The sequence below is a fragment of the Dendronephthya gigantea genome, unplaced genomic scaffold, assembly GCF_004324835.1.
Source record: "Dendronephthya gigantea isolate DGI-Jeju-01 unplaced genomic scaffold, DenGig_1.0 000096F, whole genome shotgun sequence".
Lineage (NCBI taxonomy): Eukaryota > Metazoa > Cnidaria > Anthozoa > Malacalcyonacea > Nephtheidae > Dendronephthya > Dendronephthya gigantea.
In genome coordinates, this window is record NW_021163106.1 from 751,568 (window position 1) to 763,968 (window position 12,401).

The 12,401-nt window shown below is 34.9% G+C and overlaps 1 long non-coding RNA gene across 1 annotated transcript; it reads left to right on the forward strand.

The window, feature by feature from the left end:
- The first annotated feature begins 9,288 nt into the window (after positions 1–9,288).
- On the forward strand, positions 9,289–10,915 carry LOC114533959. The gene is made up of 3 exons (XR_003688105.1): positions 9,289–9,353; positions 10,204–10,315; positions 10,752–10,915. It is a non-coding gene; the product is annotated as an uncharacterized LOC114533959 (long non-coding RNA).
- The last annotated feature ends 1,486 nt before the right edge of the window (positions 10,916–12,401 follow it).

Here is a 12,401-nt window from a genome sequence, read left to right on the forward strand (position 1 = left end):
AATTAAAGAATCTCAACAGGCTTTGTTAAATTTTTCAATACACCCCCCTGGTAAAATGTATTATAAATTTTAGCATGATTCAATCCCAAATTTTCATTTTTTCAATATAATTAAGTAATCTTATGACTTATTCCATGACTTTGATTGCGTTCAAAAAATAGACGGAATAAATCTATTGGACATTTTTTTGTAATTAATAAAATTTTTCAGTTTCTATTGCAGCTATACAATGTTCAGCGCGTGACTTCTGGGGTGTTACTGTTCGCTTAGCTGGAGAATGGATAGTGATCAATTGCACAGTCAATACAACTGACAACGTGGCCCTTTGGTTTGATGATAAACCTTATCTTAAAAGGGTAACAATGGTTTCCAAAAATGTATACAACTTGACAAACCTAACCTATGATATGGCGTGGAAATATTACACCTGCAGGGTCTGTGGGCGTAAAGTTTGTGGCGATAAACGTGTTTTCATTATGTTTTATGAAGGTAAAGCAGTTCATTCAAAATTTGAACTAAAAATTGGCGGTTGTTCATTTTACCTGATGCTTCTGTTACCTTCTTATCCCCGTCTCTCTGCGTGTTTTAACAACGGCATAAAGATTTCGTGTTTGTATTGACCATGTACTGACTTAATCGTTCAGTTTTATTAAGGCGGTCCAAGTAAACTTTTAAGCCAAATAAACAAAGTATTTTTTACACACATTCTCTAAACCGTCAACTTGCATTAGTCTTTTGGCCTTAAATCCAGGTTAGCTTTACAGCAAGACAGCGCGTCGACAGTGGGCCCAATAAATTATGATATATTATTGCATGGTAGAGCAAACTATACAGCTGCAACTGATATAGAAGCCTATTGTTAATCTTTAAGCGTTATAATAAGCTTAAATGGAATGGCCTAATAATACTTAATGGAATGGCCTCTTTTTTTATAAAGTCATATCCTGCATGCAGGTGTCTGTGTTGACTGCGGTCAAACGGTAGTAAAGAATGCTTTGCAAAACTAAAGAGCATGCAGTGATCCTTGAGCTGCCAGGAAAATATTTTCAACTCAGTTAACCCATTGGAGAAGCTGGGAATGGTGAACAGGAAGGCAGTAAGCAAATAAAAGCCTCAGGCAAGGATATTTGCAAAAAAAATTCTTTGAAAAATTGCCAAAATTGTAGGCTAGTCGCTGCAAAAACAAGAAAAAAAGGTCCAAAAACGACATGGATTTGCAACTAAATATTGAAAGATACCTCAGCATTCTTTTAATTTTATAATATGTATATGCTTTATTTTTTCAGAACCGAAAGCTTATGCTGTTCCTGTGATTCGAAAAAAACCGGACTATTCTTTACATCCTATTGGAAAAGGAGTTGAATTGGAATGCTATGTTGAAAATGCAAAAAACCTATATAAGTTTGAATGGACAAAAGTGAGATCAGGGAAGATTATCTCAAGAAGTAGCAAACTGCATTTGACGTTATCTTCGACAAGTGACGCGGGGACATACAAATGTGAAATAAGTCGTGTTGCAGTGCGCTATGCCACTTCCAAGTTCGTAGATGTGAAAGGTAATCCCCCATTAAAATTCGAATAATTTCAATTATAGACGTAAAACTCGAAGCCCTTTTTAAAAATTCACAACAACTTCTCTACTCAAAACTTCATTACCAACACGTGCTCCTGAAATTAGTAGCCACTATAATCAAGCTATAGCCTTCGTTCCATACATGTCAAAAGACAAAGCGCATCTGTTTAAATGGCAACAGATGCTTCGCCTAGTTCAAAATTACTTTTTGTCACTCTTCTTAAAGAAAAAAGAGGTCTATCATAGTGTATTCTATCATAATAGCTCAAGATCTATTATAATAGCTCGCATAAGTCTTGACTTATGTCGCTGCAAAACGGGCGTCTCGACGATTAAATTTCGAGCTATTTACAGTGCTTAGCGTAATGAATAAATATAATTCTGAAATACTACATTTTTTCTTCCGCGAAAACAATTTATGTTAAGCCAATCAGTTCATCCGCTACTTTGATAAATTATTATATTTGAACAAACTATGAACTATTTCTTGACGTACCGCCCCTGAAGAAATGGGCCAAGTATTGAGATGGTACCGCTTATGCCTGGATATACGTGACATTTGAATTTCCGTCAGATTTAATTCGTCGAATTTAATGTTACAATTACTTAACGCAATTTCAACGGAAGTGGCATGGTTGTTCAAATTCGGTTTATACGTCGAACTTAATTGCTTAGCCTGCGAATTGGGTAAATTTAGGGTGTACTGCCTTACAAAGTAAACGGGGCGGCTGTTATAAGAGCTATCGTTTAAACAAATTTTGAAAATAAGAAGGGAAAGATGACAAAGGCAGTTACAGATATTACATTATTTGAGAAATAGAAAAAAGAGGATTGCCCAGTTATGTTCGTTAATGCTCGCCCTTACGGATATGAAGCAAAAAATTCCGCGAATTCGTTCGTGTCGCTGCCTCATAAGAACAACACAATAGAGTCATTGTTGGGATTCTGTATGGTCCGATTACTTGGAAAAGCGATTTAGAAGTACCTTTCATGTGTCACGGAAAATTTTTACTTTCATTCTTGAAAGAATTGCAAGGGATTTGCAAAAAGCTACAAAGACAGAACAACCAGTATCACCAGTATGAAGATTAGGCATTTTGCCTTTACAGATTGGCCATTTTCATCAGCTTCAAAAGCTCTATTTAATAAAATATCAACTAGTTTCTCCTTCATTCGCAAGAAAAAGTTTAACGAGTGCAATATCATTTGCCTTTTTTGTCTTCGTATTTGTATTTCCTTTTGTGTCCTTTTGTGTTCCATTTGTGAAATTCGTATCATCGTGTTTTCTCTCTCGATACGAAATCAGTGTCTAGTAGTTTTTACCAGAGGATTGTGGTATTTTGAATCTCGTTGATTGCACTACAATTAGTTAAGCTATATCATTCACTGTTAAGATTGTAACCCTTTAACATGCAAGAGCATCTTCACTTTTTCCTATCAGTCATAATGTAACTACCACATCGAAAATGGTATCAAGCTTTCAATGCATTTCCATCACATGCGACAATCACCTGACCAGTGTCGTAGGTTTGTCCTATCGTACGAAGTCAATTTGTAGTGATTAAATTATGCGAAGTATATCTAGTTTATTTTTGTACCGTTTTTAATACAGTTTCAAGAATTTTGGTTAACTCCAGCCAATCTCATGTTCGCTTAGTTGGAGAATGGTTGGTGATAAATTGTTCTCTATCTGCAAGTGGAAAAGCGACTCTCTTGTTCGGTGAAAGCAATGTAACCGACAACAAGAAAATAATCATGCGCTCTAAGAATGTCTTCAACTTGACAAACATAACGCAAGAAATGGCGAGCAAAAATTACACCTGTAGAGTTTGTTGGCATAGTGTTTGCGATATCAAAGAGGTTGGAATCAGGCTTCTAACAGGTAAGCTATAACGAAGTTAACGCACAGATTTTTAGCTATATATATATCCGTGACGGGAATATGGCAGGTTTTACAGGATGATACGTCCCCTCCCTAACGATTTCTAACGATTATATTTTTACCTTAACGATTATACTTTTGCTAACTAAAGTTAACATGAAACATAAAAAAAGACTTATAAAATTAGTGCTGTACCACATCTCCCCTCCAAACCGCCCGTTTGCTTCACTCGCAGCAGTCCTGCGTATTTAGTGAGAAGAATGACTATTGAGACGGATAAAGCAGAGTGGGGGTAAACGAAACCCCATTTTTTTTCTCATTACCTTTATAAATCTCTGCGTTCCTCTCTCTAAAATACCTTTTCACAAAAAGCTCACTCACGGATTTTGCGTGAAAACCTGTTTCATCCAACACTAATTATGATCAGAGGCGTCAGAACGACGCGAAAGAAAGAATGGAAAGAGTGACATTCCATGTTATCCCCGTGTACTTTCTTCATTAAATTGAATCCATCTCGATTTACTGTTTTCAGAACCAAAAGCTTACGCAATTCCAATCATCAAAAGAAGCCCAGATCATTCCTTATATGAAATTGGAAGCAGTGTTAAATTGGAATGCCAAATTGAAAAAGACACCAACCATGCGTATAAAATTCGATGGAAAAAAGTTGGCTGCAGCGAAATTCTCTCAACCAACAAAACACTGCACCTGACATTATTGTCAGAAACAAAAAACGGAACTTACAGATGTGAAACAAGTCGCCAGGTAGTGGATTATGTGGCTTCAAAGGAGGTAAAAGTACATGTCAAAGGTAATGTTTAATCATTTCCTATCAGGCCCACGGAACGTATCAAGAATATCCAGGGGGCTAAATCCCATGGCCGGAAATGCAGGCTAATGTAGGTTTCAAGCACGCGTGATTTTAAAATTCTAATATGGCGTCCCATAAGAAATCAGTGCGGAATTATTGAAATTCGATTGCTTTTGTTTTACGTTTCATTTAAGAACCACGTACTAGCAACTAATTGCCTGTTCTTTAAAATAGCACCAAAGATTCCAGATATTCGCATAAACGATTTACAGCTAGTCTTTCAAAAGAGAGAAGGAGAGACTTTCTTACTGCGGTACAACGTTTCATCCTACCCAACACCTGATATTTACTGGTGGAAATCTAAAGATAAAATAACATGGGAAAATATGGTCAAATGTTCCAGTTCAGGAAGTTGTGAAGGAAACGAAAAAAATACGAATATTACAAAGAATGTCTTTAAAATAGAGAATCTTAAATTTTTGGGAGATGATCTCTTCTACAAGTGCAACGCAAGTAACGGCTATGGAAACGACTCAAAAACCTTTCAACTTCAAATTTATGGTAATCGAAAGTGGGTCCTTTTAAGCTTTTTTTCATATTTTTCTCTACTTTTCGATATTAGGTTACATACCAATGCGGAACAAATATAAAATATAGACAGTATTAAAGCAATTTTACTTTATGGGAACAGATTTTTAGGAAAAGTAAATGAAAACAATAAAGAACCGAAAAAACTGTCTCCGCAAGTAATCATGTTTCCTTTTTGTACATTTCATTCACTTAGGAAATCAATTCGTACGGCAAATCGGGCAGCTGTTCAAATTGCTTAAAACGTTTCGACACCATTTTTTTTTCTTTCCGAAATGACAGGTCGCAATTTTTCATTTTTTGCGCGTCGCGGACATATCGCATTTATCCAAAAACACGTGACCACGAATCTGCCATTCACCGTTTGTGTAATTGCTAGCTTTGCAACAAAGAACTAAATGGCGGAGAGGTGCGGTGTACTTCCTATTTCCCTTTAGTTGATACTAAGCCTTAATTTTCTTGCAGTGCTCCCCAAGATAAAAGATATGCAGGAAAGGCGATTCAAAGAAGGAATGCTTATTAATTGTACTTTTGAAGAAGCTAATCCTCCTGAAGTAAACTACACTTGGCATTCATGTGAAACCAGTGAATGTGATGAAAAAAGTTGGAAACTTGAGACTAAATCACCCGTCTTACGACTTGATAGTATGCCGAAAGCTGAGATGACGTATCGATGTACAGCACAAAATGCCGCTGGGAATACATCTAAGGAAGTGAAAGTGTATAGAGTTGGAAGTAAGAAGCTAAAACAATTTTATATGTGTGATTGTGGTATACATGCTGTTTTCGTCAAAATGCCCTAGCTATGTTATATTATCACAAGAATTAATGACAAATAGCTATATGCACCATTTTGCACTAATCCATATATAAAAACCGTCGCGATTTATTACAAAATAAATGTAGTGGTTTGATTTTAAGACTTTAAGGTGGTCCACTACAGATTTTTTTTCTTTAATTTTAAAAAATAAAAAAATCTGTTCATGCTGTATTGCGATACATTTAAGTTTGCATGCATTGAAATTTTTAAAAAAGAATAAATCATTTTTTTAATCGAACACCTAAAAAGGAAAAAAATTAAAATGATTGGTTTTCCCCTAACTAACTCTTAATCTTTTTGCTTTGATGACATTTGCTAACGAACGAATACAAAATAGTACCACAACTGAATATCTGATTGAATTTCATGAAAATATGAAAGCATAATAATGCGAAACTGATTGCCTGCATTTAACTCACTTCAATTTCATTTTATTAGAATCTGAAGAGATATCGAACCTGAAATCAATAGTGATTCCAATCGTTGTTCCAGTTGGCATTGTATCTTTAATCATTATGACACTGTCGGGTTTGGTGTTATACAAAAGAAGGAAACTTTATGGCGGATTTTACCTCCTCTCCTTTCCACCATTACCAGATTTCATGGAGATGTTTGACGAAAACGATAATATTCAAGAAAAAATTCAGAGATTGCCATTCATTCTTGAATGGGAGTTTCCCAGAGAAAGAATTAGATTTGGTAAGTATATATGGAAAGGTATACTGCAAAAATTGCTATTTAGCATTTTGGAAACAGTGAATTATTATTCAGTTACCATAACAACGCTTTTTGAATTAATTAATTAAATAATTGATTTATATTATGGATTATTGATGTGTGTTTTTTCAAGGCGTAACATTAATAAAAAAGGTCATTTCTGGTGTCTTTCCTCGGGAACAACAAAAAATTTCCAGTATAAGTAGGTTCAAAAAGTTGCTAATAATCGAAAAATTATATTTGAATATCATAACAAGAGCCGAGCTCAAAATTGAAGCCACCATAGTGGTTTCATAGTAATTCGTTCATTAAACCGCGAAATAAATAGTTTTAAAAGGACAAGTGTTGATAAACACACACTTAAAAAAAAACAGCAAAGAAGGATGCAAATCTTCAAACGCCATTTCTCGAATATTTGCAAATTTTCGAAAGCCAACATTTTCTCGTTTTTAGTCAGTCAACTTGGTGCTGGACAGTTTGGAGTTGTTTGGTTAGCAGAAGCAACTGGCATATCCGCATTCCACCCGAGGGAAATATTGCGAGAAAAGCAGGGTCGAAGAAGATTTTTCTTTTTCAATCGCCCGTTTAGAGCAAATAGTTATGTCCATAGCAAGGAAATAACTAAAGTTGCAGTAAAAAGCATCAAAGGTTCGCTTCCTTTTTTGAAAAATAATAATAGTACACTGAAGAAAGTTTATAAAAATGAAACCCCAGGCTTATTCATGCTTCTATGACGCATAAGTTTTCTCTTTGAATATCATTCTAATTTGATTCCATAGGAAATAAAATAAATTTCTCCTCAATACAGAAAATTATGTTCAAAGTAATGTTGCTGATATGAAATCGGAACTAAAAATTTTAATTCATGTTGGTGAACACGAAAATATCGTTAATATACTAGGCGCTTGTACAAAAGGTACGCTATTCTGCCATCTCACTATTATTTGAAATTTTTGGACGAAATATATAATGTTTGATGGATCTGGATGTTGTACATGTTAATGTATGATAATCTAAGCAATGTGTTGTCAAGTAGTAATGCTAAGAGGGGTGCATTTGAGGTATTGAAAAAAATTTTTGATCCCAAAAATGCAAGAATGTAACTAAAAAAATTTTTCCTGTTTACCAGGCAAAAGTTCGAACCTGTGGATTATCATGGAATACTGTCCAAATGGTAATCTTCGAGAATTTTTAAAAAAAAGCCGAGATGTATACAGCTTAGAAGTGGATTGGTTAGTGAGTGACCTCTCGGAAAATTTTGGTCCCAAAAATTTGATGTATTTTGCTTTGCAAATTTCGAAAGGAATGGCGTTTTTGATCTCTCGGAAGGTATTTACGTTTTCTTGTGGCATGCACACCACATTTACTTGTTAAAATAAACCAACCCATGTTGGCCAATTCAGATGTTTGTTTTTGATTACTTTAAAGACATGTTTAAAGGTGGGCTTAAGATCGCCTATTCATTCAAATCAACTCTATAAATTCCACAACATTGCAATATAAACAGAAATATTCTGGTCCACTAATAACACAGTTCAAGTTATACGGCACTAATTGAGAAAGCTTTATTGCGAAGGGTACGAAGTAAATTGGTATTTTTTGTACAATTTGGGACAACATTATGTCAACAGGTCGTAAAAAACACTATGTGTGTTTCTAATCCGCAAAGTTTTCCGTCCGTTAGTCTAGATAGGCCTGCCTCGCTACTAAATGAAGCTTTTAGAAAAGTTAACGTTTACTTACGTTTAGTCAGATTGTCCTGATTTTTTGGCCGGCTTTTTAAAAACTGATTAAACGTGGTTTAACTGACATGAATATTCCCACGATTTCCTACTAACTTTTGTTAAACTCTACAAAATCTTTAAGATAATTCATCGAGACCTTGCTGCACGAAACATCCTCGTCGGTAATGGATTTGTAGCAAAAGTTGGGGATTTTGGATTGGCAAGAGATGTATACAAATATCATCATTATTTAAAAAAATCGACGGTATGTATCCAAAACCGTTATTGCAATTTTTCTGAACGACATGCAGTTGTTGCATACGCGTATATTTGCTATGTAATTTAAAATTATTCGCCTAAGCCTGGACTTGGGAGCGTGAATATCAAGGGGCACCAAAAGCAGTATTTTAATAGGGAGCTCAAACTCAAAGTATACACAAATTCCAAGGTCTACACTGAACGTATTTTTTTTAGTCAGTTTTAATACATCATAATTACAACATAGCCTGAAATTAAAAATTAGCCTTATGAAACAATGATGAACGTATGATATTGCAATATTCCTAAATGGGTTCAAGCTTGCAATCCCCCTACGCCCTTCTTCCCTCCCAAAAAGAAGTGTAACTGCTTCCTCTTCCCTGGTATCACCGGCGCTCCTGTGAATAAAGCTGAAGTAAAAACCGAGACGACGTTATCACGCTCAATCTGTTTCCATTTAAGGGAATGGTTCCAGTGAAATGGTTGGCTATCGAGTCTATTAAAGATTCACTATTTACAGAGAAGTCCGATGTGTAAGTAAAAAGACTATCTGAATACAATTGATCCGAATTTGAGCCCGTTTTCCTGGTCCCAGTTTTGCAAGACAATTTGGACTCTAAATTTCATGTGGTTTCTTGACTTCTTTTTCCCTCAAAATTTAGGTGGTCTTTTGGAATTTTACTTTGGGAAATATTTGCATTGGGTAAATATGTTTTCCTTTTCTGTGAGTTGGGGAACTATAAAACTACCACAACATCTTCATTATAATGGAAGAGTAATTTTTTTTAGCGTATATCTACTGAAGGACTATCATACTTAACCATTATAAATTCCCAAACCTAATATAATCGTTAATGCATGTGCCTGCAATTTAATAATTTAGGTGGTAATCCGTACCCTGGAGTGCATATCAACGATTTTTATCCATTTTTATTGAATGGAAACAGAATGCAACCACCAATTCATTGTCCACACGAGATGTGAGTTAAGCTAAAATGTAAAATGAATGTAAATAAAACATTTGTGGCTTGAAATGTTAGAATGAATTAAATTGACGAAAGAAGAAAGTAAATTTGGCAAACCTTTTAATTACATAGCCTCCTCCGCATGCGGCTTATGTATTTATATTAGGCATTTATATTTTGCTTGGGTTAGCTGTGTCGGGGAGCCAGAGAAAAGTGTGCGAGAGATCTCTCCAGCTTTTTTTGTCGCCTTTCCCGACACAGCTAACACAAACTAAATATAAATGCCTAATATAAATATATAAGAGATGCATGCAGACGAGGCTATTAATTACAGATATTTACCGAACCGAAATCCCTAAAAATATCAAAAATTACATCATAATGTCATAGTGAAGTCTTAAAGTCATGGAGGCAAAAAATTTTAGATTTTTCTTACTAAAATTTTTTATACATCGCAAGAATGTAAACCCTGTTTTCATATCATCGACAGATTTTATATCAAATATAAAAATTAGAAAACGGGCATTGTAAACGCATTTAGGGTCGTTTTCAAGAAAGAAAAAAATCTTTCTATACGATTAATTGAAATTAAAAACTGTACTATCTGCAATCTCTACCATATTATTGATCAATTTTCGTGTTGCCAATGTTTAATATTAATCGTTAATACTGTTGTAATATTTGAAGCTAATTTAAAGCCGGGCAGCAGTGCCATAGTTTATTTCTTTCCAACGATTTATGACTGTCTCAGCGACAAAAATCATGGTAATGGTAAAGGAATTGTCATCCCAGTTTCAATTTACCGTCAGTTATTATTCTAGTCATTTTGGAGTACGCTGGTTACCCCTTTTTATTGTGATTATAGGTTCAATGTTATGTCAATGTGTTGGAATGAAAATCCTACAGATCGTCCAAACTTCTCCAGTTTAATTAAAATGCTGCACGAAATCCTTGGTTTGAATGACGGAATGCTAGAGGTACGAGTTAGCCATCATAAGAAGTTATATACTTTATATGATCATCTTCCCTTTCGCTGACAACGGTATGGTTTAACACATATTTCTATCTAAATAATGACGTATCGTGTATATTTACGAATGTTTTTCCGAAGTTCCTCCAGTCCACTCCAGTCCAGTCCAGTCTTATTTGATGTAAAACCGTTAAGATTTTTTACTAAATCACACGCGGTGGATTTTACACCAAGTAACTCAGGGTACTCAGGGTGGTCGCGAAAGTAGTGTCGAGGTGTGATACCCCTGAAAACTATCCCATGCACTAATGGATGCTTTTCGGCATATTTAGACTTCTATTTACTTGTAATAAAGCTACCTATCGCCCCAATAATGCCATCAATTCATTTCTTTCCAAAGTAAATCCTTCAAATTGACGTGAAAATTTCTTTATTATTTTTAGGCAACCAACGATAGTGATGACAACATCACGAGTAGCTGTTAAAAAGGTAGCATATTAAATCGTAATCGAACCGATTTACAGTGCATGCAAACAGATGTAAAAATTTTTAACCGAAACTGTGACGATTAATACTGCAGATGCGGCAAAAATGTAAACAAACTAAATAGTAGGCATTTTCATAGACTAACTTAAAGCTAATTTAAAAGTATAATTTGTAAAATAACCAACTTTTTTAAACGCAACCATGTATTAAGATTTGGCAATCGTGTACGTATAGTGTTAGTTGGTGTTTGTTGATATATAATTTTATGGGCATGAGAAAGCTATAAAATTTTTCTTGTTGTCCCTTATCTTGAAACCCTTTAAACTATTGGCTCTGAAAACAACGACGAGAAGTGCAAATATAATTATACGATTTCGTTCTCTAAATTAATTTTAATGTACAGCATGTCGGTTGATCGTGACAGCTTTTAACAAAAAACACAATCAGAGTCTACCATAGGCAGCCCCGACATGTTTTCGTTCGCGTGGCGCTCGCGTGTGTACACGAATCTGCTTGGTCTATTATTATGACAAGGTTGGCAAGTTTTTTTACTAAAATATACTACAACGTTTGCTACGGCCTGAATATCTTGCAAATTACAAATGAAAATAATATAAAAATTACATCGGTTTAAACTCAGGTAATTTGACTACATTCTACCAAAGTTTTAACTTCAAACGTTAATTTTAAGGAAAAAGCAAATGTGTATCGATATTTTGACAAAAATTTGTCAAGACTATGCTAGTGGTACCCACCCTGTGGTGTCGTCATAATTTAGATTTGCAACCAAGAAACTGATTGGCTGTCGTTTTTTTAGTTGGAAATTTCGCACGCAAGAGCCAATCAGTTTTCTGTTTGCAATTCAAAATGATGACGACACCACAGGGTAGGTACCACCAGCATAGTCTTGACAAAATTTTGTCAAGATATCGATACACATTTGCTTTTTTAGCATCCTTAAAATTAACGATTGAGAGATTTTTGGAGTTGCAGAGAAGATCTTAGTGTAGAAGACGGCTTGTTGTTTAAATCAGACAGACTGGTGGTACCGTTAAAATTGAGATGTGATATCTTGAGTGAGATTCATGGTGCACATTTGGGACAAAAAGTTTATGTTTTGCTCGAGACTATGTGTTCTGGCCTAGTATGACAGCACAGATAAAAAAAAGATCAAGTCTTGCTCGATTTGTAATTCCTTTCGAAACCAGCAACAAAAGGAAACCCTATACATCTACATGAAATTCCAGATTTGCCGTGGCAAATAGTTGGAACTGATATCTTTCAGCTCCTAGGTCAACAGTATTTGCTAGTAACAGACTTTTATTCAAAGTACTTTGAAGTTGAGGTGCTTCGCCAAAGCCTTTGCTCCAATGAAAATGACGTATTATCATTTGCTTGTAAAATTTCACGATGTTCAGATAAAGCACTTACTAATCTTCTCACATCATCTTCAGATAAATCTGTATGTTGTGTAATCAATAACCTAAAGAAAATATTCGCTAGATTTGGAATACCGGAGAAGATTGTGAGTTACAATGGTTCTCAGTATAGTAACACCAGAAATGTGTTCAATGACTCACATGAGTTTAAAAAATTTGCAAAGGAAT